We start from the raw sequence: 23,976 nt of genomic DNA, 5'->3' as shown, positions 1-23,976 counted from the left end.
ATCTTCTATATTTGCACGGTTTCCTGGGTGACCTCCTTGGGGGCCGTTGGTGAGCCCTTAATGAGCAGAGATAACTTCATTTTATCTCTCTCGCGTCATTGACCTTCAATGGCTCTTCTCAATTGCTCGGCTTACTTGGAGCGAATGCCATAAATGTGTGGCCGGATCTTCGATCGCGCAGGCTTGGAGTTCATCAAGCGCATTCCCGCTATTTTTATTGCGCTGATTCCTGTGTACCGGAATTATGATGGCGAATTCTACGTGGACAGTATACTCACTATTGTTCAATGGAACTGTGATGTTTCTGACCCCCCCTTTTTTTTTTTTTTTACTCTGTTATTTTTCGCAGTCACTTGAAGAACAGCGCAAACTTCACTCGTTTCACACTACCAAATTAACCTTTCAAGCAGAATGATATCGTTTTCTTTTCTGATTTCTTGAAAATCGGAAGTATACGACTTTTTGTGTCAATTACATAATAGTTCATGTACATAATAGTTCATGGTAAATAAATTTCAATTCAATTCAATTCGACTGTCATAAACCCATATTGACATAAAGAGGCGTACGTTTCAGGTTTTGAACAAGTCCGGAATCAACTGGATTGGCAGTAAACTATTGGCTGGATTTGACTAAATTGAGCTGGATTGGATTGGATTATACTGCATTGGACTGGATTCAATTGGCATTTGAAGAACAGCGCTCAAGGCCAAATCATTATTCTGGATAGTGGCGTTCTCTTTCCTGATTTCCTGAAAGTCGAAAGTGTATGCCTTTCCGTATCAATTAACCCGCGTATCCAAATTGACATGAAAAAGGCGAACAGTTCCTTTTTTTTTTTTCCGAAATCCCAAATGAGAACGATATCTCTTTTCAATGAGGATTAGTTGAGCATGTTATGCGGTGAAGTTTTTATTTTGAAAGCGTGCGTGTCTTTTCGAAGCACCGCATCCACCGCGCCCGATCAACTAATAAGATTCTCAGTCACGCGTGCCGCCATTGGTTCCAGAAGCTGCGCTAACTTCACGGTAATGTTAACAACGTTCCACTAAAACCACCACCTATTATCGTTTGGAAGAATGGCTTCCGGTATTTCCTGCATCCTGGTGAGTTGCATAGACGCATATCAAATAGGGAGCCACCTAGCGGTATATTTGGATAAATAGTAGCGTGCATCCCTCATCGCTGAAGTCATCTAGGGGACTGACGGCAGGTAATCAAGATTACAAACAAGGAGAGAGAAAGAAAGAGAAAGAAAAATAATTACTATTCCACTTCGATATATGATGATGTTACCTGATCGATTCGATATATGTTGTGCAACACGGGTGAGTATCAAGTCAGACCAGGTATTCGATAGAACATCGAGAGGGAGAGGAATTAGGGGGAACCGGCGAAAGTTTTATCCAAACAACATGGTGTCATCGACGCTTCTCCAATTGGGAGAGAGTTCCTGCAGGCAACAGCCAGGTCACATGACAGCTTCTTCTCCCGAGTATTTATTTATTTATTGAAATACCCCAAGGGCCAGGAGGCATTACATAGGGAACACATTACACTTCAACTTCTGTTAGAAAACACACCACAAAGAGATATTAAACACTTATACAATAAACATCAAATGACACGCACACGAAGAGGTATTGAACACTGATGCAATAAACATCGAGTATGCTGAGGTGCATGCGTTAATTTAGCATGCAGTTCGAATGATATTATCATAAAATGCAGGTCTCATGAAAAACGTAATCAAGTGCACATGAATAGCGAAGATGTGAATAGTGAATACCGAACTTGCGAGTAGAGCACCTGAGTAGTAGTTTTTTTGTTTTGTTTTCGGGGGGGGGGGGGGAGGATCAGAATTTATGTTAGGAGTAGCAGAACAAGTCGGGAGGCGAGTTCAATTTCTCATTTTTCTTCAATACAAACAAACAAACAAACAATCAAGTGAACAATCTGGCTCTCCATTCTTTCTTCTACTTCCATCGGATGTTTATTTATTGTCGTTGTTGTTCTTCTTCCATCAAGCTTCTAGCAGCTAACACTCATGGGTGCACAGTAGCACGTCCTATACCTTGTGACCACTCGCTGCATAATCTTTCTGCATATAACCTTTCATTATTATTTTTTCATATCATCCCTCCTCGGTGTGATACATCGTGAAATTTTTATTTGAGCGCGTGTAAAATCCAGCACTAGCGGATGAAAATGAGAAAAATATGGTTAGAAAATAGAAAAAAAAGAAAGACTGTTTCGTTTAAAGCTTCTGCTCCGTAAACAGTAAGAGGAAAATGCGACTGACCGAAATCAAGATAAAAAAAAAATGGCTCCATCGATTTCCGGAACAACTCTGCCGCTTTGACTATTCGAACAAAGTAAAAAAAAAAAATAATAAAGCACATGGAAGTAACAGATCCGTTCTAGCGTACATCCAGAGCTCGTCTCTACTCTCAGACACATACACACGAAAAAAAAAAAAGAAAGGACATGGAAACGAAAAACGGATGGATACATGGCTGCATCGTCCATTCACTCTGGAGCGTTGATCCCGTAGCGACATGCAGAAGGACAATGCATGCATGCACTTCGTGCTCCAAACCCGCTGGGACCAAGTTGAGTGCATAGTCGTGTTTATTGTGCGCATGTGCATTCGTGCATTCCTCGTGTTTCATGCTCCTCGTTGGTCATCCCATCTCTCTGGCGCATTTTTCTCTGTCTCTCTCTCTCTCTTTTTTTTTTTTTCGTGAACAATGTTATTGCGGAAAATTGGGAGCACGCTTCGTATTTCACTGCGCGTCAGATATGTTCTTCACAAGGAGCGGCATTGAAGAACGGGAACGAATGCAAGGACGCTGCATCGGAAAAGTAGGGGAACATGATTGACAGCTGTTAAGTGTGTGTACGGCACGGGAGAGGTCCTCGTTTTGCAGGTCATATTCGCCGTCTTTTGAGAGAAAGAGGGGTACAGCGTTGTGTCAATTTACGACGACATTTTTTATTTTTCGCTTTTCCCACGGGTATGTTGTCATCACTTGTGTCTGCGGGCGAAAACAGGTCTCATAAGTACAGGTTTACGTTAAAAAACGTGGGCGTAAAGAGCGTAGTCGATCAAGGTATAGACGGGAGCCGGATGATGTATAGTGTGTGTACACGTACCGGCAAACGATCATCGTCGAGTAACGCGCTTGATATTAAATAAATATTTATATTAAATATTTTCCCGCCAACCCGGTATCACTAACTAAGAGTTCATCGCTGTGTCTTAGCTCCGTTATTTTTCAAGAAATTGTCAAAGGATAGTGAGATAATCTCCTGAAACGTGCTGTTAACACGCTATGCAAGTATAGATCAGCTGTGTGCGCAGCTGCACAGTTTCCCTCTCTCCCCTATTGCCCGCGGACGGCCTCATTGGTGCCCCTCCCAAATAAGGGGCAACATTTCAAGGTGATGCGCTGCCTAGTGTCTTCCGTGGACCCGCGCCGTTCTCCGTGCATTCCTCATTGCTGCCTCGTGAGTGGACAGACGTACAGTTCGTGTGATTTCTCCAAGCTTTATGCTCTCCTCTGCGCAGAGAGTCTGCGAAAATGGTATATGATAAAGAAAGTTATCAAATCCAAGCTTTGCAATGTGACGTAACCCGCTTCAAAGAAACAGTGCGGTTAACTCGGAACTGTTATCGTAAACACCTTCCGATGTACTAAAACTCGCAATTAACACATATCGCAGCACAACATCTTGGCACAACATTGGACCAATATTGGCAATGCCGGCCCAATATTAGACGAAGATCGGACCAATATTGGTCCAGTATTGTCAATATTGGTCCAATTTTGGGCCAAGATATGCTGCTAAGGGACTCTTACGTTGTCCTTCGAAAAGTCACATTTGTGACTTTTTTTTTTCACAGCTCTCCCCACAATTGCTTTTGTGGAAATAAATTGTTATTAATATTTTTCTTCTTCTTATTATTATTATTATTATTATTATATTTCTGCATTTATGAAGACATAAATACCAGATCGGCATGTAAAAGACTTTACAGTTCAGATGTGGCCACGCTGCGTATAAGTGCATAATTTGCATCACAAAGACGCTAGGCCGCACTTCGAGATTAGCATAAATCCTGCACTAATGATCATGTGCATAAAATTACATTTTACATCTGACGAACCGCGGCTCCATCCGAATTTTATGAGCCACATATAAATTCTTGCACGCGGGTTTCATGCTTCATTCCAACGAACATTGTATTGGTATTGTAAAAAACAGAAGAAGAAAAAAAACATGTAGATAAAGCTTCATCAACGTGAATGTCGGCGACTCCAGAGTACTTATAACTGCGTGCTGCATGTTAATGAAGGGAATTGGAGCAAACAGAATACGAAATAAGTGCAGACATAGATGTATGTGGCTCTGGAGACAAGCTGGATGCAAAATTCTGATATAAATTCGCTTAAAGTGCCACTCCGGCCTCAGAAAACGGCGTTTATATTATTTAGTCCATGAAAAGAAGGTGCCTAAAAGATTCTGTACGCGAAATTTCAATCCTGTTTCCGAACGCTGTGCATTTCTGTCAATTTTTGAAGATCTTCTGAGCCTCCACAAGTTTCGATGACGCGACAAGGGAGTGACGTAATCATAAGCCCACAAATTGCAATGATGTCACGTTCTGGAGAGGGCACTCGTCTCCTACCAACGACGCCGGCGTCCGGGGAGGGTCACGTGGTGGAGAAGTCATGTGAGGCTGATCGAAGGACGGGAAAATGGGAGAGATGTCTTCTCCCTCTTTTGCGTTTTCTCCAAGGTCGGAGCCGTGGGATGGTATGTCACGTGGGGCCCCGCTCACGGAGTGCAAAAAGTGAGCCGCCCGGAAGACGCGAAGGTGGGGCCCCGCTGCAATTTTGCATCCAGCTGAGAGCCGGGCGCTCCGTCGCAGCATAACATGACGTCGCAGTTCTCAAAATTACAAATTAATTTTTTATAGCTTTCGCGTCACGTAGAGCCAAAATATTTTGCAGGAATGTAAAGTGAGACAAGAATATTTCAGTAACATAACTTTGGTAGGATTCTGAAGACACGAGATTTAGTCCGTAGTGACACTTTAGTGAGGCACTAAAGTGCAAAAATATCTCCTCGCGTTAATGAATGTGTTACCTTGACATCAACACAAAAGGAGCGGGACGTTGCGTCGTTCATGAGCAAAAGAAACCGCAGTGTACGCTTTCCCTTTCCCTCTCCTTCTCAACAAGCCCGACAATGCGGAGAAGGCCTCGGATTGGTCACCTTAAATGATCTCTCACAAAAGGGGGGGGGGGTCGAAGTAGCTTGCCGTAGTTGGCCGCACTCAAGTGGGCATCGTCACGACTATAGCAAAAAAAAAAAAAAAAAAAAATTGGGGGAGAAGAGAGTTGACTATTTCAAAGTGAGGCATAGGCAGCATGAACGATACTGATGGGACAGAGGTACACTGTAGATGAGAGGTACAGCAGAGTGGTCTTTCCGCGAGGCCCGTTTCACACACACAATGGGTTTCCCGCCGCTTCCCACAATGATTGGACAAATCGTTTGCGGAGACCAATGGAAGCCCGCTCCTGATTGTCGGCCTCCCCGAGAAGGAGAAGAAAAGCGGAAACTGCAGGAAACGGATGACACGGTCATCCATTTGTGTCAAGGTAACGGCATCTTTGACTCTGCGAGGAGACATTTTTACACTTTAGTGCGCCTTTAAGATAGGGAGCAATCAAGAACCCAAAGATTGTCTCCATTAATTGTTGTTGTTGTTGTGTCTGCCTGGAAGAAGAAGGCCAACGACCATAATAATAATAATAAATCAGTGAAATAAAGCTCAACATACCTGTCTAAGCCGAAAGGCTTATAATATATAATAATAAGAAATATATAATAATAATTATTATTATAATTATTATTATATATTTCTCTGGAAGTACAGTTATCAAAAGTCGACGCTCACAAGTTCTCATTTTTGCAACGCACATGCAGCGGGGGATTGGAACAGGTTGCTTGAGGAAGCTGTCGTCATTCAACATTATAATACTTTTTCTTCATGGATTAATAAGAATGTCCACACCTGGTAGGACCCATCTGGGTCTGCAGTATGAATAAATAAACACAAATACATAAATAAATAAATAAATAATAAAAACAATAATAATTATAATTGGGAGTAGATTCACGAACATCGTCCTTTTATACATGATTTCCAGAGTAACTTCCCATTTATAGACACGTGGCTGAATGAAACGTGTACACAAATCGTTATATACGACCCTTCTGCACGGCGACCTCGGTATAAGCATGCAGGATTACTCCGAGCCATACATATATTTCATCTGGACATTTCCCTCCATTTTCTCTACTGTGGTTTACTTTATGAGAACATATGGGGAAACGGGCGGGAAGCCTGCGTTCGCGTTCCTTTCTGTGTACACAGGAACAGGCAGAAATTAATTAGTGCGACGAGTCATTGCTTCAGCAGTGAGCTATGTGCTCGCTTCTTTGCTCGATGCAGCTGCATGTTTTCCGTTGCATGATTCGCGTGACGTCACGTGGCCGAATCAACGTGCGCGGGGCATGATGGTCAGCGCACGTCCGTGATTGCAGGAAGTTGCCATACCAACGTGACGACAAGACTGTTTTCTTTCTTTCTTTTTTTTCCTGATAATACTTACTTACCTACTTACATAAATATATAAATAATTGGGTGTTTACGTCGCGAGACTTACCTACTTACAACGTGACGAGCAAAGTGACGCAGTACCGAGGAAAGAGCTTGTGCAGAGTATGCAACTCGGCGTTTGTGAGGCTGAAAGGGTGAACGAGAAAAGATTGAAAGAATTCCTGCCTGTGTACAAGATTTCCACCCCTATTATTGCGTGACATAGTCTTGTTAACATCGTTAATTCAACGTCACGCATCACCTCACAATATTTTTTTTTTAATTTCTAAATGTATCAATAACATGAAATGTTCTAGTGTAATTCATTACTTATTTTCAGCAACCACTTCGTCGCCCCCGGACATGCCCGGAAAGATCTGCACACTATCCTAAAAACGGGGGACGACATAGCGTCATTCTACGAATCGCGGAGTTTGTCTTGTCTGCCGTCGTCGCGTCATGCATGTATATAGACGTGCCATCGGCAAACCCCGTTGAGAGTCCGCCTTTCCAAACACTGGTCCAACGTATAGGGGGGGAGAAGCCTTTGTTCTCGATAATAGGCAGGAGAAATGCGAGAGCACGCTCTTCCGTTGATCGCAATAATAATGGAGGATAATTGCTTCGCCTGAGTCAGTTGGTTCCGGAATGCCCTGCCTGCGCAGCGAGCGGAACTCTGCTGAGGCAAGCCCCAAGTCGCGATATTTACTGGAGCGCCCGCTTCGAGGGTGCGGAGGGGAAATGACGTAATTTCTGCGGACTCTTAGAAATTGTTTACGCTCCTGAACAATTGCTGTGCGCAGGAAATACGGGATGTTAATGTACACGACGGTGATGAAAATATGGCGCGGCGATCATGGCAAACGAGCGCAGAATCGCGGGTGTTGCATGTGTTGGGCGTAAGAGATGTGGTCGTTCTGTCGTGGATGACGGTTTCGTTGCATATAGTGCTTCGTGCAAGTAGTGTCCTGAACTGTGCTCTGAGAGTTTGCTTAGCTCAGTTTGCTTGTACTACATCTAGAGGCGGCGAGCGCGGATAACGTTGATCATGTCCGCACCGCATTGCATACGCACAGATCCGCGACCGCATCCGCAACCGTGGTGGTTCAAATACGCGTATTCGCGCACTCATCCTCACGGACATTGTCTGGCGATGAGACACTCAAATCATCGTAACCAAAATAAAGTTGTTGTTGTTGTTGTTGTTGTTGTTCGCGGATATCGAGTATATCCGCATATCCGGGATCGCTGCGTTTGCAGGAAACATCTACGTAACGAAATTATCTTCCAATTGTTTTTACTTTTCAGCGTGCAAACTGGTGCACTTACTTATGGCTCAATCTAGGGGACACCTGCAGATACACTAATGCTTGATAAGCATTGCTTATTTGCGGATAATTGCGGATATAGCGCAGATATCCGCGAGGTTCCGCAGATATGACTCTCATCCGAGCGCACCTCCAACTATACTTTATCCAAGTTGACTATATCCAAGTATCCGCACAGATGCATCACACTGTAATTCATGCCTATGGCTTCTGTACGGCAGGCCTTCTTGGGGATCATTTTGATGATGTGAGCCCTTAATGGGCTGACTGTGTGAGTAATTAGCCAATCTCTGTTATGGTTATGAAGCAATAGCGTTCTCACGGCACGATTTTGGACGTCTGTTTATTGACAACTCACGGACGGTTTGTTTAGTCTGAGGCGCTCTGGCTGCCGTACGGAAATGTTCAAGGACGTCCAATCACATGGAATTTCGGAGGCCGTTGCCGACTCCTTACTCCTCGTTACGTGAACGGTATCATCTATTACAATATTGCCTCAATGAGTATTGACGTCCTTGAGCGTCTTACTCCAATTCATACCATGCACAGCTGGCCACCTGAGTACTTCTAGCTCAATATCTCTAGTGTAAAAAGTCTGTCTGCTTGAACCGTGAAACGGTGGTCCTATTTATTTATTTATTTCAGAATACCTCCAAAGGTCCCTTGGGGACATTACATGGGGGAGTGGGTTACAATATTAAACAGCATCACGAGTATATGTAAATCACATTTAGTACAGAAAAATTGTGAAAAATAGTGAAAATACAACGCCGTGATAATGTGAGATAATAATATGACATACAACGAAGTTTATGCATGAAGAAACAACAACACCATAAGCTACAATGAAAAATGGATCATGTGATATGCGTTAATAGTATGTTAAATGTGTAGTTAAATAAATGTTAGTTAAATAGTAGTTCCTATGATGACAACTTCTCTCTGCTCTTAAAATCTTCAAGCCATAACTCTAATGGAACTTCGCATTCCCTACTGCATGGTGCTTTTCATGTTATCATGAAGCACTTAATTATGTGAGCAATTCACGCTGTGGCGTTACTCGATACCGCTACGTAATGTGCAAACAACCCCTTGCTGGGGACCGCACGTTGCTTGCGTTTCGAAGCTATTTCATCGAATTCGTAACGTTAAATAATTACGTTACACAACGAGACCCTCGCATTCTGTACAAAAACAGCAGCAGAATGAGCGGAGGTGTTGATGTATATCCGCGAATACAGCTCCTTGACAAGTAGTTTTCTGAACAACAAGTAGGGGAGGGGCACGTTTAGCCATACAAGCATTGTTATCTCATATATGTAACTTTTAACCGTGACATTCGTTCTACTTCCTATAGAATAATTCGGGGCTGCGGTTCCAACTTAACAGACGGTCCGAGAAAACGCACTTGCAATCCACTCTTTCTAGTATCAAGAGTATTTGTCTCCATAAAAAGCTTTTCTTTCTAATATTTTTGTGCATTTCTTTTCGGTGTTCGTCTCAAAATACACGATGGATGACGTCTAGACTTCGGATGGTTTGGCAATGCCGGCTACATTTGCCATGTTCAAATGACCAGCAACGAAAAATATAGCAAAGCAAAAATCCTGCGTTATTGTATTGGCAGCATAAAAAGGACCAGCCCTGGCATAGCGGTTAGGATGACTGCTGTCCACTTATGAAGTTATGTTAATTGTGACAAGATGGTGATGATGATGATGATGATGGAATGGAACTGCTTGCCGAAGTCGGTCACGCTTAGTGGGGTGACGTCACGACTATCGCAGGGGGGGGGGGGCATGGGTCCTGGGCCGACTTCACAGGTAACTGTACCGACATTTCACTTTCACATTCACTCGGGGCAAGGATCACCATCTTATCTTAAACGACATTGTAGCGCTTTCTTCCGAAGCATGAGCGCACCGCATCGGCTAAATCAGCCTTACCGAAAGTGTCGTTACCATATCTTTGGGAATGGTCAGCCTTAGGTACGAGGCGTAAGTTGGAAATCTACATGCCCTATACCGCGAAGAGACTATGAGCGCTGCCATTTTTATGGTCACCTGTATGGTGACGTTTGCAATGACGTGTGACGGGACGTTACTGCCGATTATATACGCCAGTACGCCCCTGTTGTCGCGACAGCCTAAGTTCTATGTCGTCACATCAACGTCATCATCAAAAGGCGCCCTTATGGCGCGCACGGAGTTTATGATCTCAAGACCTCATCTCATATCATCTCGGCTACAGTCGTGACGCTGACCACATGAGTGAAGTCAGCAACGGCAAGCCGATCTCGTTACCACCAGGGTGCGTTAGGAAAACAATCATTTCTCAGAATAGGTGGTCACCTTCTGGCAGGGATGGGCAGTATTTAAATACAATGCTAAATTGTAATTGTAATTAAAATACTATCTAAAATATAAATACATCTATTTATATTTCGTATTTAAATAGAGACTTGAAAAATGAATTTATAATTCTAAAGTACCAATTTTCGGGTATTTATTCTTGTAAATACTTTATAAATACTCCTAATTACAGTATACACTGACTCGTATCTTAAAGTTGCCTTGCATTTGACCTTTCTGGAAGAAGGGTGAGTTTGGGGCACAGTTATGCCGTGTTTGCGCTAGCATGCGCATGCGACAGACCATTTTAGATGGCAAGTTTCTCACTGTTATTGCGGACAACGGTCGCGACTACCCAATTACCTTGTTGCACAAAGCATCTTCGTCAAATTTAATACAAGCATTTCGTCAAATTTAACACAAGCATTTGTTCGTCGGTACCTGTTGGTTAAAACCGCCATAATAATCGAACAAATAAATGCTATATTGTTCGTTGCTGATTTGTTATGATCATCGTTATTCCAGTAATTCCAGATGACATTTTCTTCACAGTATTTATGGTAGTAGTTACGATATTTAAATACTGTATATTTTGTATTTAAACACTCATATTGAAAAGTGTTTATGATGAGTATTTAAATACCCCTTTCAACAAAGTAGTTTGTATTTATGTTTAAATGCTCAAAAAATTTGTTTATGCCCATCCCTGCCTTCTATAGTTCCTGCTTTGCTCTAGTTCACTCCCTCGCACGGTGTCACTGTGCAGAGGCCTTCCATTCTGTTCTCTATACCGCCACTCGTGTACACCGCGATCTGATGCGTGCCACGCGGCTCTTTTTAGGATTCTACGAAATCTTCCTTTCCCACATACCTTCATGAGGATATGGTACGAAACTCGATTCGCCCCTCAGCCGTCTGAGCACGTCCGTTTGAAACATCAAGGGTAGGCAGTTTATGAATGAAAACAAGAAGAAGAAGAAAAAAAAAGATAAAGGGGAAGTGGAGGGTAGGTTACGCCGATGGGCAGGCACGTTCACTTTTCATATTACGGCGATCCGAGTCACGTGATACGCGTGCCGGACGTACCATGACGAGGAGGAACAGGCTGTCTTCACGGCTGACTCTTACAAAATCAGATTTTCGGAACAGGGGGAGGGGGGAGGGTTCACACGATACGGGAACAGTTCAAGAGCGTTCTGCTGCACTCGCTTCTAATTTACTGCCAAGGAAGCCTTTTTTTGACGCGATGTTCGTTGTTGAAGAAAGAGTGAAGCGTGTGATTCCGAACTCCGTTGAGTTTCCGGTACCATGACTCTTTTCATTGTGCCTTTCCTTCCATATGCCCGTCGTATAATTACAACCAGACGGAGTGATGTATATATCTAAGCTGGTTAACCGCTGCAAGACATAAGCTTTGCACCAGTTGAATAGATTTTTCGTTGTAGCAACAAGTTGTTGCACGTTGTATTATGCACGTCGGCGCTGTCGACTTGACACCTGGACGGGCAGATGGGAGTAGTAAATCTGTTGGAGAAAGGGAGAATATTTTGTTAGAAAGTGGCAGTGAGGAAGACACGTGACGTGTTGTCACGGTGTAAATAAATGTAAATAGTTGCTTTGTAACTTCAGCTGCGAGTCCGTCTCTCTGCACAAAGTGCTGGTCATTCAGGCTTACTGGCTTGCGAATATGCAATCATTTCCACATCCAACTCTCAGAGGAACCTAACTATCCTCCTCCACCATCAAGTTCGCAACAAAAGACTTCATCTATATTTTGATCGACATCCGTTGTAAACGCGCGTATCCTGCTAATGCCCTATATCATTATCCCGAACAGCCATTATAAAAAATAAAAAAAATAGCAAGACGCAGAGCAAAGAACATTTCTTGCAAAAAAATCCCGGAACGAACTACAACGACGTTGATCCCGCGCTTTCAAAGGTCGAGTATTTTATACCGTCATTATCCGACGGAATAAATGACGGTCTTTTTTGCTCTGCTTTTCAACGTTTGGCGTTCTCATCGACATTAGTAGGCGACCCCTAATGGGAACTCACCTGAGCTTACCGTGTCCTAATGCACGAAGCTCGGAGAACCTCGCAGGCTAATGCGTTCTTTTAACGCTGTTCCCGAAGAGTTGTTTTCCCATTCCCCACGCGTTTTTCCCTCTCCCTCTTTTTAATCTGCGCCTTCGGTTTTCAGCTTCCTCTCTCCAGCACGCATTTGTTACCGAAAGAAAAAAAAAAAAAAAGCGGAATTGAAACAGGCCCACGAAAGAAAAGCTCGTCCCAGTAACATGACCTTCCACTTAAGTTTAGTGAAAACTAATATCTAGTAAAGAAGAAGACAAATAGAATAAATAAAAGTTGAAGTGACTTTCAATATTTCCTTAACGCGTTTAAAGAGGGGTCGAGAAGCCTGATCAATAACCCTTCATAGAGGAAGTCTCGTGATGAGTATCTAAGGGTATCTGACGCGCTTTTGTATAATCAATCAATCGATAACCGGGTTTATAAATCAAGAGCACCGGGCTGGCAACCCCCGCATCAATACTTTCTCGCTGGGTAATAAATCTTTAAATGAGTTTTGCATGCAGTCTGGCTCTCGTTTATCGTATAGTTAGGTTTTGGGCGTTGAGTTTTGGTAAATGATAATGCAGGCCATTTATCTTGAGTTGTAAACTACCTGCGCTGTATTTCGAAGACGTACCGATCTTCCGTTTCTTTTAGACTGTTCCTCGTTTTGTTTTTCTTTCTTTGTCTGTGAATTCGTACTCAGCGCGGCTAATTCGGGTTGAAATGGATTTTCAGTACGACAGCAGTATAGGCATATAATAGCAGTATAGAATAGAATACAATAGAAATAGAAAGAAAAAAAATTAAACGTAGGTCGCACTGGTGGCGACCAGCAGTTTCTATGACGCTTGATGTTGAAAGCATTGAATGATTTAAAAGATTATTTCAGCACGTATGTCCTTGAGGTAGTTCGCCAGGGCACACAGCGCAGGTTGTTGGCGCTGCTTTGGCCATCTCCCCACAGTATCCTTCTCAACACTAAAAGGTCGGTTGTCAAGTTTAGCAAGGGCGTTGGTCATTGTTACATAATAGCAGTATCTTGGTTGAGTTGTACCAGTTGCCTTTGCGATATGCCACGTATGGAGATAGACCAGACGCTGCGTTTGTGGTCCACTGATGTTACTCTGCATACAATAACTGCATGTGCTGTCCACACAGCACTGTTATGACACGTACCTTACGAGTGTAAATATCATGTTCTATATGGCGTGCACCTTCTTGGTGTAGGCCTCACACAATACACAAGTGATTATATTAGATCTCTTCTATAATAAGTGTTCCACATATAATAATAATAATTATATTTGAGGGTTTACGTTGCGACATGACTGAGATCACGAACGACGCCACAGCGGTCGGTCTGCGGATTGCTTTTGCCCACTTGAGGGTTCTTTAACGTGCGATGAAAGCTCACCACACGGCACCCCGTATTTAACGTCGCTCGTAGAAGACGGCGTGTCTAAGCAACTTGTGTCCTGCCACCAAGTTGTGGGCGTCCGCGGCCGGCTTCGAGCCCGCGGTCTCGGGATCAGAAGGTGAACAGCGACCGCCTGAGCCACCGAGGCAGGTATTCTACATATAGATTACCATATCGAATCAAGTTATTCTGCAGAAAACACTGCTTCAGGGGCGCGTATTCTGTCTAAAACGCTGTTCCACATGGGTTTCGTCGTTTCGAGCGGCATCTCCATCCCCCCCCCCCCTTTTATACAAATCAAATCAACATGTCACCTTTTCCAAAACTTATTACAGCTTTTGCTTCATTCTATACGGAACAAAAAAAAAGTGTTTCTTCGCGAAAATTCCTCTATTATACGCCAAAAAGTATTCTTTAAAAAATACCGTTTACCCACGCTGCACGCATATTACATAGATCGCAAACGTCACTTCAAACTGATACGTGACCTTCGCCGCGCAATATCCCTAGTTCCAAACAGCACATTCCACCCATCTGTGATGCCAGGAGCTCCGTATAACAAAAAGCACGTCACCGTTATTCTAGCTGCACAGCGGCTTTGCCTACGACTCAACGACCAGAAGAATATAGAGCCCCATATTTCCTGCTGCCTGCTGGTAGAGAACAACACTTCCTAGAGTAGAAGTGTGTGTGTGTGTGCCTACCATAAATAATTGCTATTTGCGAGTGACGATGTATGTGGCTGCGAAAGCAGAATGGCGTTAGTTCGCTCGGGGCGGTCGCTGTGACGCGCCTGGCCATTTGCAAAGTTGCGCCCCGCGCTTAATTATTCGCCCGTTCCTCGGGCAGTTGAATAGACGAAAGGCGCGCCCGTTGCTCTGGGAAGAAATCTATGCTGCGAACGTGCGCTAGAGGGGCTGTTTTGCGTTACGGAGCGTTATGGCCTTTTAATATGGACACGGTGATTAATTGAAATGAGAATAAATTATGATGATGATTTTTTTTTATAGCGGGAATGCATCTGTGGCTATGGTGCACCAAACAGTGGTGTAAAAAGCAAAGATGAAGTGAATAATAACAATAATGATTCAATTCAATTCAATTTGATATAGAACCAATTCTTGCCCGGTTAAGGCTAACAATAATAGTATGCGGTTTGTTTTTGCAGGTTTCCTCGCGCGGTTTGTTATGCGACCTCCCAGGCGGGTACTGTCGACCCGCAGTGTTTGGTGGGGATTATTACTACGAGGGGTGTTCAAGTCAAACCGGGACATCTCATTTTTCGAAAAAGTAAAATGAACTTACAGGGGAGAAATTAGTTTTATTTTTCAACGTAATCTCCAGCTGGCACTAATGCATTTGTCCCAGCGTTTCACGAGGGCTTGGATGCCAGCATCGTAGAAATCCTTACCGGCAGGTAGCAGCCATGATCGGACCGCATTCTTGACCTCGTCGTCGCAGCTGAAGTGGCGGCCCTCAAGGAACGCCTTCAGTGCACGAAGAGATGGAAATCGCTGGGGGCGAGGTCCGGACTGTAAGGGGGATGTGGCAGCAACTCCCAGCCAAGTTCCTGTAAGGTGCGTGTCGTGAGATGCGCGGTATGCGGGAGTGGATTGTCCCGTAGGAGGAGGACTCCTTTGGTGACGAGGCCCGGCCGCTCTTGCTTCAGCGCCTTATGCACATCCCTGAGAACCTGGCAGTAATATGCACTATTGATGGTGGTACCACAGGCCAGAAGATCAACATGAACAACGCCATCCTTGTCCCAGAAAACCGTGGCCATGACCTTACCCGCAGACGGGGTGCTTCGGAACTTCTTGGGAGCTGGCGAGCACGGATGCTTCCACTGTTCTGATGCGCGTTTAGACTCATGGAGTGAAATGGTGCACCCACGTTTCATCGCACGTGATGATCCGATCAAGGAACCGCTGTCCTTCAGTGTCGAAACGGTACAGTAGCTCTTGGGAGATTTCCAGTCTTCTCTGCCGGTCAAACACAGAGAGCTGCCTCGGGACCCAACGGGCACTAACTTTGCGAAACTGGAGGTGTTCATGAATGATCGTGTTCAACGTTCCCACAGAAAGGTCCATCTTTCGAGCCAGTTCGAGACATGTTATCTGTCGGTCCTTGAGGATCAGGCGCTCCACAAGTTAGATGTTATCAGGAACTCTGACACTGGGCCGCCCCGGCCGGGATAGTCCTGCACTGATGTACGGCCGTCTCGGAACCGTTTGCACCACTCAAACGCTTTGCTGCGGCTAAGTGTATCGTGGCCATACTGAGCCTGTAGTCTTCTGTGAATTTCAGATGACTTTACGCCATCATTCACGAGGAACTTCATGACAATTCGCAGTTCGATGTGCGCGCTCACCTCGTTGTCGGCCATTTTGTCCAGCACGTGTCTTCTGTTTTGCACAAACTTTGGACCACCACGTGGTGAACGCGGAGGCCTGTCGCGTGTGAAAATGACGAAAAAGAAGTAGCGCCAGCCATTTGTACACTCAGGAGACAGAAAGTCCCGGTTTGACTTGAACACCCCTCGTATTATTCAATTCCAATTCAAAGAGCTGTGAAGTATACTTCGGGACAAGTCGACTCATATAGTTGAACTCCGCCCACAAATCTATAAAGACGTCTGTGATTGGCTTGGTCTCCCTGAGTAACAACGGCAAGCTGTTACCATCAACACCACCACCACCGAGTACCAACATAGTATTCCCCTGTGGCTCTCACTTTCTTTCGGAGTATACGTTGAACTACTGAAGCAACAATTGCGAGGACATTTGTAAAAGTTCGTTTCCCGTATAGGGGTTATTGAGGTCCGTTATGTAATCGTCCATTACGTAACGGACATAACCATCCGTTATGTTTTATAACCAGCTGGAAGTCATGCAACCTTGTGAGCTTCGATGCATTGACTTTCGCGCAGCTTTTCTGGAATTACGTGTCGTGAAAGGTTTGACATGAGACTGAAATAAATAAAGCTAACTACGTCGTAATGTCAAATAGTTGGCAACGTTTCTGGCGTTTCTTGGGAGCATTTCCTTTCGCACAGAGAGAGGGGGAGAAAAACGAATGACAACAACAACGATAGATGCTGCCGATGACGATGACGATGCTGACGAATGACGTCCTATATGTGGCTAATTTACCGTTCTGTGTTTTTACCACATCCGATTGTTTTACGAAGACCAAGAGAGAGGTCGTCGCGCAATATTGTTCGAAAGTGTGTCCGCAGTTCCACCGCCCATGCAACGGAAATACGCGGACAATAAAAGAAACAAACTTCCTGCGCAGTGAAGCTGACATGGCAAGAACGGGCAAGGATATACCGTGAAAAAGAGTTCACCTCTATGCGTTTTATGTGTGTTTGTCCAGACCGTTGCAGACTTCGCGGCCCGAGTAAACAGCATATTCTTCCTTTATTTTCCTCCCTTTTTTGGTTTCCTGTTTCTTTGCGCTTGTCTCGGCGGTCTCAGAACCTCCCACTGTTTCTTCGAAGCCCGTGGAAGCAGTCATTTACGAAACTCATTTGCCGAAACGAGGGGTTTCGTTGCTCTGACTGATTGCTTCGTGGAGTTCGCCAGCATGACACATGTTTCCCGTCCAATGAATAAAAAAATACGTTGGTTTTGCCCGGCGTCGTACAGGTGGCGCTGTCTCGTGAAGGCTTCTCGATATTTTTAGGTCGCAGACGAGCGTGGAAATAGACCACCATGATCGGTGTTGACAAACTATCTTCCTTAAATGCGTATAGTTGCATAAAATGACCTTTTTTTTTTGGAGTTAAATATTTAATAAACTGGATGTTATATTTGGTACTTAAATTATGAAGTAACTGTTCCGAGACTGAACCACACAAACTGCCAAAGACAACGTCAATCCCAAATTTCTTACGAACAGGATAGATTGAAATATTGATAGAGGCTTCAAATATAAACGAACTTGATGCAATAAAAGTTTGAATTTTTCGTACAATGTATTAACATGATTGCAGAATTATTCTCGTGGTGCTTCTCAGCACCCGCACGGAACTACTTAATCACTTCTGCGCAAGACAGTAGAGAACGTTTGTTCGCACGGCGCTCAGAAACGGCGTAAAATATCGTCAAAACAGAAGTACTGGCGTATTCTCCTTGCTTTGCCCTTGTCAATGACACATTTTGTAGAATTCCAGGACTATCCGTTGATTTGTATTGAGCCTGAATTCGCAAATATTTTAGTATGCGACACTCTATCGAGATGGCAGCACATGTTCGAGACGCACCAAACTTTAATTTATTAAAAATCAACGGTTCAACCTTCTAAAAAAATACGTCATTGACTAGAGAAAAGCTAAAAGAACACCCCAGTACCAATCTTATGATGATAGTTTAGAGCGTTCACGTGTCTTATGCGAAAGAAGGGGGGGGATATACGTTTATTTCGGAAAGGTCAGCCTGACCGAAGGTCGGCTTGCTATTCCTAAATCAAAATATATCACAAAGATGAAGTAAAAACAAATATAAGATGATGAGGGTGACGTGATGTGTAGATGACATGAAAGGTCAACTCATAATTTGTTCATGAGGTCTGTCGTGTGGAGAAAGCCGAGGAAAGCTCGAGTGACGCACCACTGACGGGAGCGTCGGACAGGGCCAAGTAATAAAGGAAGGTCTATGTGTGTGTGTGTGTCCCAGAGCAGTCAGGCGTCCTTTGAGGGTGTCGCGTGCAGTGTCGTAACGCGAAAGAAAATCACCCATAGATTTCTGAAGAAGGGATTCCCCCTTAATGCATGCTGTGGATATGCGTATGTGCATAAATCCAAATATTGCAGCACCTCAGTTTTATATGACCCAGGGTTGCCTAGCGGTCCTATCAGAGTATCATGTAAGAAAAATGTAAGACAATGAAAATCAATCAATCAATCAATGACCGTATCCCATTGCCCCTCTACACTCTAAGAAAAAAAGGAGTAAAACTGGGAGTAATTGCAGCTTCTACTCCCCTAGTCTGCAATTACTCCCCATTTTAGTCCCCAAACCAACATTTAGTCCCGGCATTTACTCCCCAGGACTGCAAATTGTCACTAAACTTCGCGAATGGTCTCCTGAATGCACCAGTCTACGTAAATATGTGCACTGGGTAAATTTGAACGACATAAGGCTGTAAAACTCAGACAACATGGCAAATTTTCCAGCCACACAGAGTAAGAAACAGCTAGCTCATCTTTTTTCGCAAATTGTGCCCTAGTATGGCGCAAGATTTTATATAACTCGATATATCATGGTTGACGGTTTGCTTCAAAGTATTTTCATGCATGCGCACCAATTATGTACCTGGGACTCTTACAACAGCGCGTGAAATGCGGTCTTCACTCTGTGACATTCATTTACTCCCGTGCATTTACTCCCGAAAGGGACTATTTTTTGTGGCAATGCAATTACTCCCCAAAAGGAGTAAAAGCACTCCTTTTTTTCTTAGAGTGTAGTACAGCATTCCCTGCTTCTACTTTGAGGCCAGCCGTGAAAAATTGCGAGAAGGCCCATTTGAAAAAGCTACAAACCACCATTGCCTGATAAACGTGTTTTTCTTTTTTTGTAAAGTCATTCCCATCGGGCTACAGTATACCCAGACATTCACAGCCACTCTGTTCTCACTGGTGCGGCCAACACCGTACCGGCTGCATACAGCGGAACCGCCCAACAGACAGCAGGGTCGCCACGGGGAGAATGCGAAACGTCGTCGTCTCCAGGCCACTATTACTCTGACCACCTGCTCTTTCACCGTTTCCTACTTGTTCTCCTTCGTTTATTTTGCTCTTTGCTCTTTTTTTTCTCCCCACGGCTTTTTCATTGAAGGCCGCTCTCAGCGTATAGCAGGGACCGCTGTCGGCGCCTGTGCTGTTGTTTACACCTTTGTCGCATCTTCTTTCTGTGGAGCTGTCTTGGAGGCTTTTGTGCACCGCGGGACGCTCCGTTCGCTCTGACGCAACTGTTGAGTGCTCCGTAAAGCTGACGTTGAAAAATATTCGTTCCGAACTTCGTTTCAAGGCGAGCTTTTCGAGAAAGATTCACATAGCTTGCAGATGACTTAGTGGCAGATGATCCATTATGATGCTAATGAAATGTTGTGCAATAAGGTTCCTACATTCTGGTGTAATATTCCGTTTCAGTTCTGGTTCCTCCTGTTCTTGTGTTCGAGACAAAATGATGTTTGTCTGGCACGAAGTATTGGTTGTTCAGCCGTCGCTAGGCTTCGTCACTATTTTGTCGAGACTGCGAGGTAACCGGGTTCGAATCCCGATGCCGGATGTGCTGTCTGGGGCTTTTCCTGGGTTTTCCTCAGACGCTTTCAGACATATGTCGGTACAGTTCCCTTAGAAGTCGGCCCAGGACGCACATTCCCCCAGTCGTGATGTTGCCCACCTCTGTAAGGCCGACAACGACGAGCTCTTTCACCACCACCACCACCACCACTTTTTGTCGCTTTTTGTCACTTTTTTGCCACTCATTTGCCACTCATTAAGGCTTTGTCACTTTTTTTGAGTTCGCAACTCAGTTTTTTGCAAGGCTTCTATATAGGGCTGCGTTTTTCAGGAACTGATGCTTCTTGTGATAAGGTTCTGCTGTGTCTGAGGGATGTTCTTCTATCTCTCACGTGTGTAACAACGCGAAACTCAGCTTACGAACAACAAGTTTATTAACGACGAGACATATAGCAGACGTAAGACGCTGGGTAGAAACGATCAGCTCCCTTACCGCCTCGGTGACGTCGTAAAGGCAACAGGTACGAATCAGCTAAACATTCTCGACAACTTGCAGTTAAAAGATTACACATGCTCATGTACAACATGCTCACTGAATTCTGGGGTGTGATGCCGGTCATGATGTCTTACAAGATACAATACATTATTGGCAATGGTATTGTCCTTACTTCTGTCGGCCGATTCGACGTGTATTCAACTACACATTCTAAACTCGCATACTACACCGTTACTCTCACTTGCACGTGCCCGCTATATGCATGGGCATACACGCTGCATGTACACGTTACTGCAGTATGACTTCTATTGACCCAGACAACGTGTCAACCATGTAACTTCTAACGAAAGCAAGCAGCCTCGCTCCTTTCAGACACTTCCACCTCCTACAGAAAATCTCCAACGAAAGCAAACATTCACACAGGACACGACCCTCCTACCTAATGTGTTGATACACACAAACGACCGATATTCATAACACGCTCGAAAGTCCAGTCCCTCCCTATATAGCAAAGCGCCCTCGTGCGCTCACAGGCATGTCATTCCTCTTTCGTTCGCATCACAAAGAAAGCAGACGACAGTGGTTACAATAGGGAGTCGAACCCACACGCAGTAACACAGTCGTCCATAGAATCTATCCACATCCAACAGTCCCGATGCTCCCTTTATGACAAGTCTCCCTCCCCCAGCTCGGGCTATTTCTCTTACCTTGTAAATCAGCCCATCTGTACGGTTGCCAGACATTTCCTGCGGACCCCCTAAAAGTTCTTTTCAATCTGCGGTCGTCCGAGCAGCGCTTTTGTTGCTCTTTTCTGCCGCACAGTGCGCGTCCCGTCTCGATTCAGTAGCGCTCTGCCATTTTGCTGATGGCATGGGTCTCCCGCTGGTTACAATGGCAGACGCATTACATAGTTTTAGCGGTGCCGGTTCTCCGCATCCTTTATCGCGTGCTTCTGCCTCAAGCCCGCGTAGGATCCACGGCAGGGTCATTCTCTTCAAAGGAGGAGACATTTCGGTTCAGCGGTTCCCAGCTGCTGTCCATGCTGCGAGACAGTATCGCCAGAAAAATGAAGAAGGACAATGTAAAGCAGGGCTTAGACTTGTAAGGAAGCATATGGGTGTCACGTAATATCGCCCAAGTTTTTTTTTTTTAATCTTTACTGGTTTCTGTCTTTCTGCTAAAAGTTGGAGCTATTACATCTGCTTCCCAAAATAACATAACCCTCTTCTTCCATGTCCCGCGCTTTGCCTGACATTTTTTCTGCTCTTTGTGCCTTTTGTTGATGATTGATTGATTGATTATTTAAAAGAAAACCAGGGCGAAATTGAACTTGTCTCCTGACTAGTTCTGCTACTCCCAAAACAAAACAACAACCTACAAACAACCAAAAACAAACAAAGTACATTCTCCATCCCCAACAATTAGTGTGTTAGTCTCTTCTTTTGTTGCGTAGTATATACTTGGACAATGACTTCACTACGAATATTTGTATTGTTTCCGCGGTGCAGATGCGCAACTACGCACAGCAGAGTCTGCGCCTGGATTTGAATCCGAGCTTTCGAGGCACGGTGCAAACATAAAAACTAGCTTTTTTTCAATGTCCCACCAGGTATTTTGTGAAATGATAGCGTCGTAGTATCTTCTAACACATGCGCATCAGTGCTAATAGGGCCCTGACACAATGATGCAGCACTGTCGAGCACTGTTTTCGTCCTTGGGCTTTCTAACAGACACTATATAGGGACAGTTCTTATGAACTCGACGCGTATTGTAACTTCCATGGCTTTCTGCACTGACATGCACGCGGTGTTCGTGCTTGACTTTTGGGTCAGTGCTGTGGATGTCATGTGGCGTTCGTAACTCTGTCACCAGCAGGACTTTGATTCACCCATCACCTCATCACTTCATGTCACATACCGACCAGCGTGATTTTGACCTTTTTATCATCATCATCATCACCACCACCATCATGATAATCTTACTCATGAAAACACACACAGAAGAGGGTGCATTCAAAGAATTTTCTCTTTCAAAAACAAACAAAGGAGCAGCAAGTCTTCACTGCAAGTTCATTGCCTCTGCCCTAGGAAGTGAATGCTTTGGCTGCCATTTGGCACGATTTTTAAGCGCGTATTCAGAGCCGTTGACGCGCGTCGTCGATTTCTTGCGTTTCGCGGCGCTGTGGACGTGTCGTTTCCATAACGACGGCGTACTGAGCCGCGGTTCTCAACGTGCCCGCGGCAGTTTTTAGTACATTAGTGTGCGCTCGCTCGGTTTTTTTCTCCCCTTTTTCCTGTTCTTTCCTTTTGAAACTCATCTGGGAAAGAGAGGATTTTTTGTTCGCCCGAATATTTTAACCGAACGTCTCCTCGAAAGGTTGATGAGATTATCGGAATCGCTGGCAAATAGGAGACGCTTGCAATGTGTCCGTGACCATTGGCTACCATGCACTTTCTTCACGACGTGAAGACGGTGAAAATTAATAACTTTGGATAGTATCAGCGTGGTGACCACAGGCAGGCTCAGAAGGAACATGCGAGTGGAGAGAGAAAGGTCAATCTACTGTTCCTGGAGACTGGTCTGGGAACTGTATAGCACGGACATGCAGTGGAACAAGGTTTTGGTTTTTCGAGGGTTAGCGGTAAATTAGTAGGGATGTTTTTAATCTTTCGCCAGGACACGATTTTTTTTTTTGCATTGTGGGAATGTAGATTGCCCGGAGAACTAATGGAGTAATTTGAGTTGACTTCATAATTTAGTTCTGGGAATCGAGTTATATACCCTTGGTTTACTTGGAATTATGCGTGTTTTACTTGACTATATACTCCATTGATAGTGATATAAACAGCTTTATTGATCTGGGTAGTATTATATCATGCCCTCCTGGTCAGTGTTTAAGCGTAGAAACCGGAATACAGTTTGGCACCAAACCTACAAATCGCAAAAAAGAAGGAAAGAAAAGAAAAAGAAATATGCTTTTCACTGAATCTAAGCGCAGTTAGGACGATATACAAGGGAGAGACAACGACAGGACAGTCGCTACTTGCTTGGAAATATTCTGCCCTCGATACATGAGCCTTCGAACGCTTTTCCGGCGTATTTTGAAAACAGAAAAAGGAAAATCCGACATATATTTCGGTTTATACGGTAATTTTACAGTTATAATGCGCTTAACGCGCTTAAGCATTGACAATACTATATCGATAATCAGCATGCGCCACTCGTAACTTTCATCTTGAAGTTCGTGACTGTGTGAACGAGATCTGTTTAGGGGAATGCGAAAGGAAACGTCAAGCCAGGCATCGTGAACCTCAGCGTCAGGTGAACATGAAAGACACTATGCGCTTGGTAACAACTAGCCCACACCAGCTAGCTTACATCCCATT

The 23,976-nt window shown here is 44.3% G+C and overlaps 1 protein-coding gene across 8 annotated transcripts in view; it reads left to right on the top strand.

Annotated features, from left to right (window-relative positions):
* The window catches only part of LOC135366738 (leucine-rich repeat-containing protein 15-like), a 584,634-nt gene that overhangs the window by 470,952 nt on the left and 89,706 nt on the right, over positions 1–23,976 (top strand). The window lies entirely within an intron of this gene.

This window comes from Ornithodoros turicata, chromosome 8 (assembly GCF_037126465.1).
Source record: "Ornithodoros turicata isolate Travis chromosome 8, ASM3712646v1, whole genome shotgun sequence".
Lineage (NCBI taxonomy): Eukaryota > Metazoa > Arthropoda > Arachnida > Ixodida > Argasidae > Ornithodoros > Ornithodoros turicata.
The sequence above is the reverse complement of the archived record's forward strand: the minus strand, read 5'-3'. Positions and strand labels throughout refer to the sequence as shown.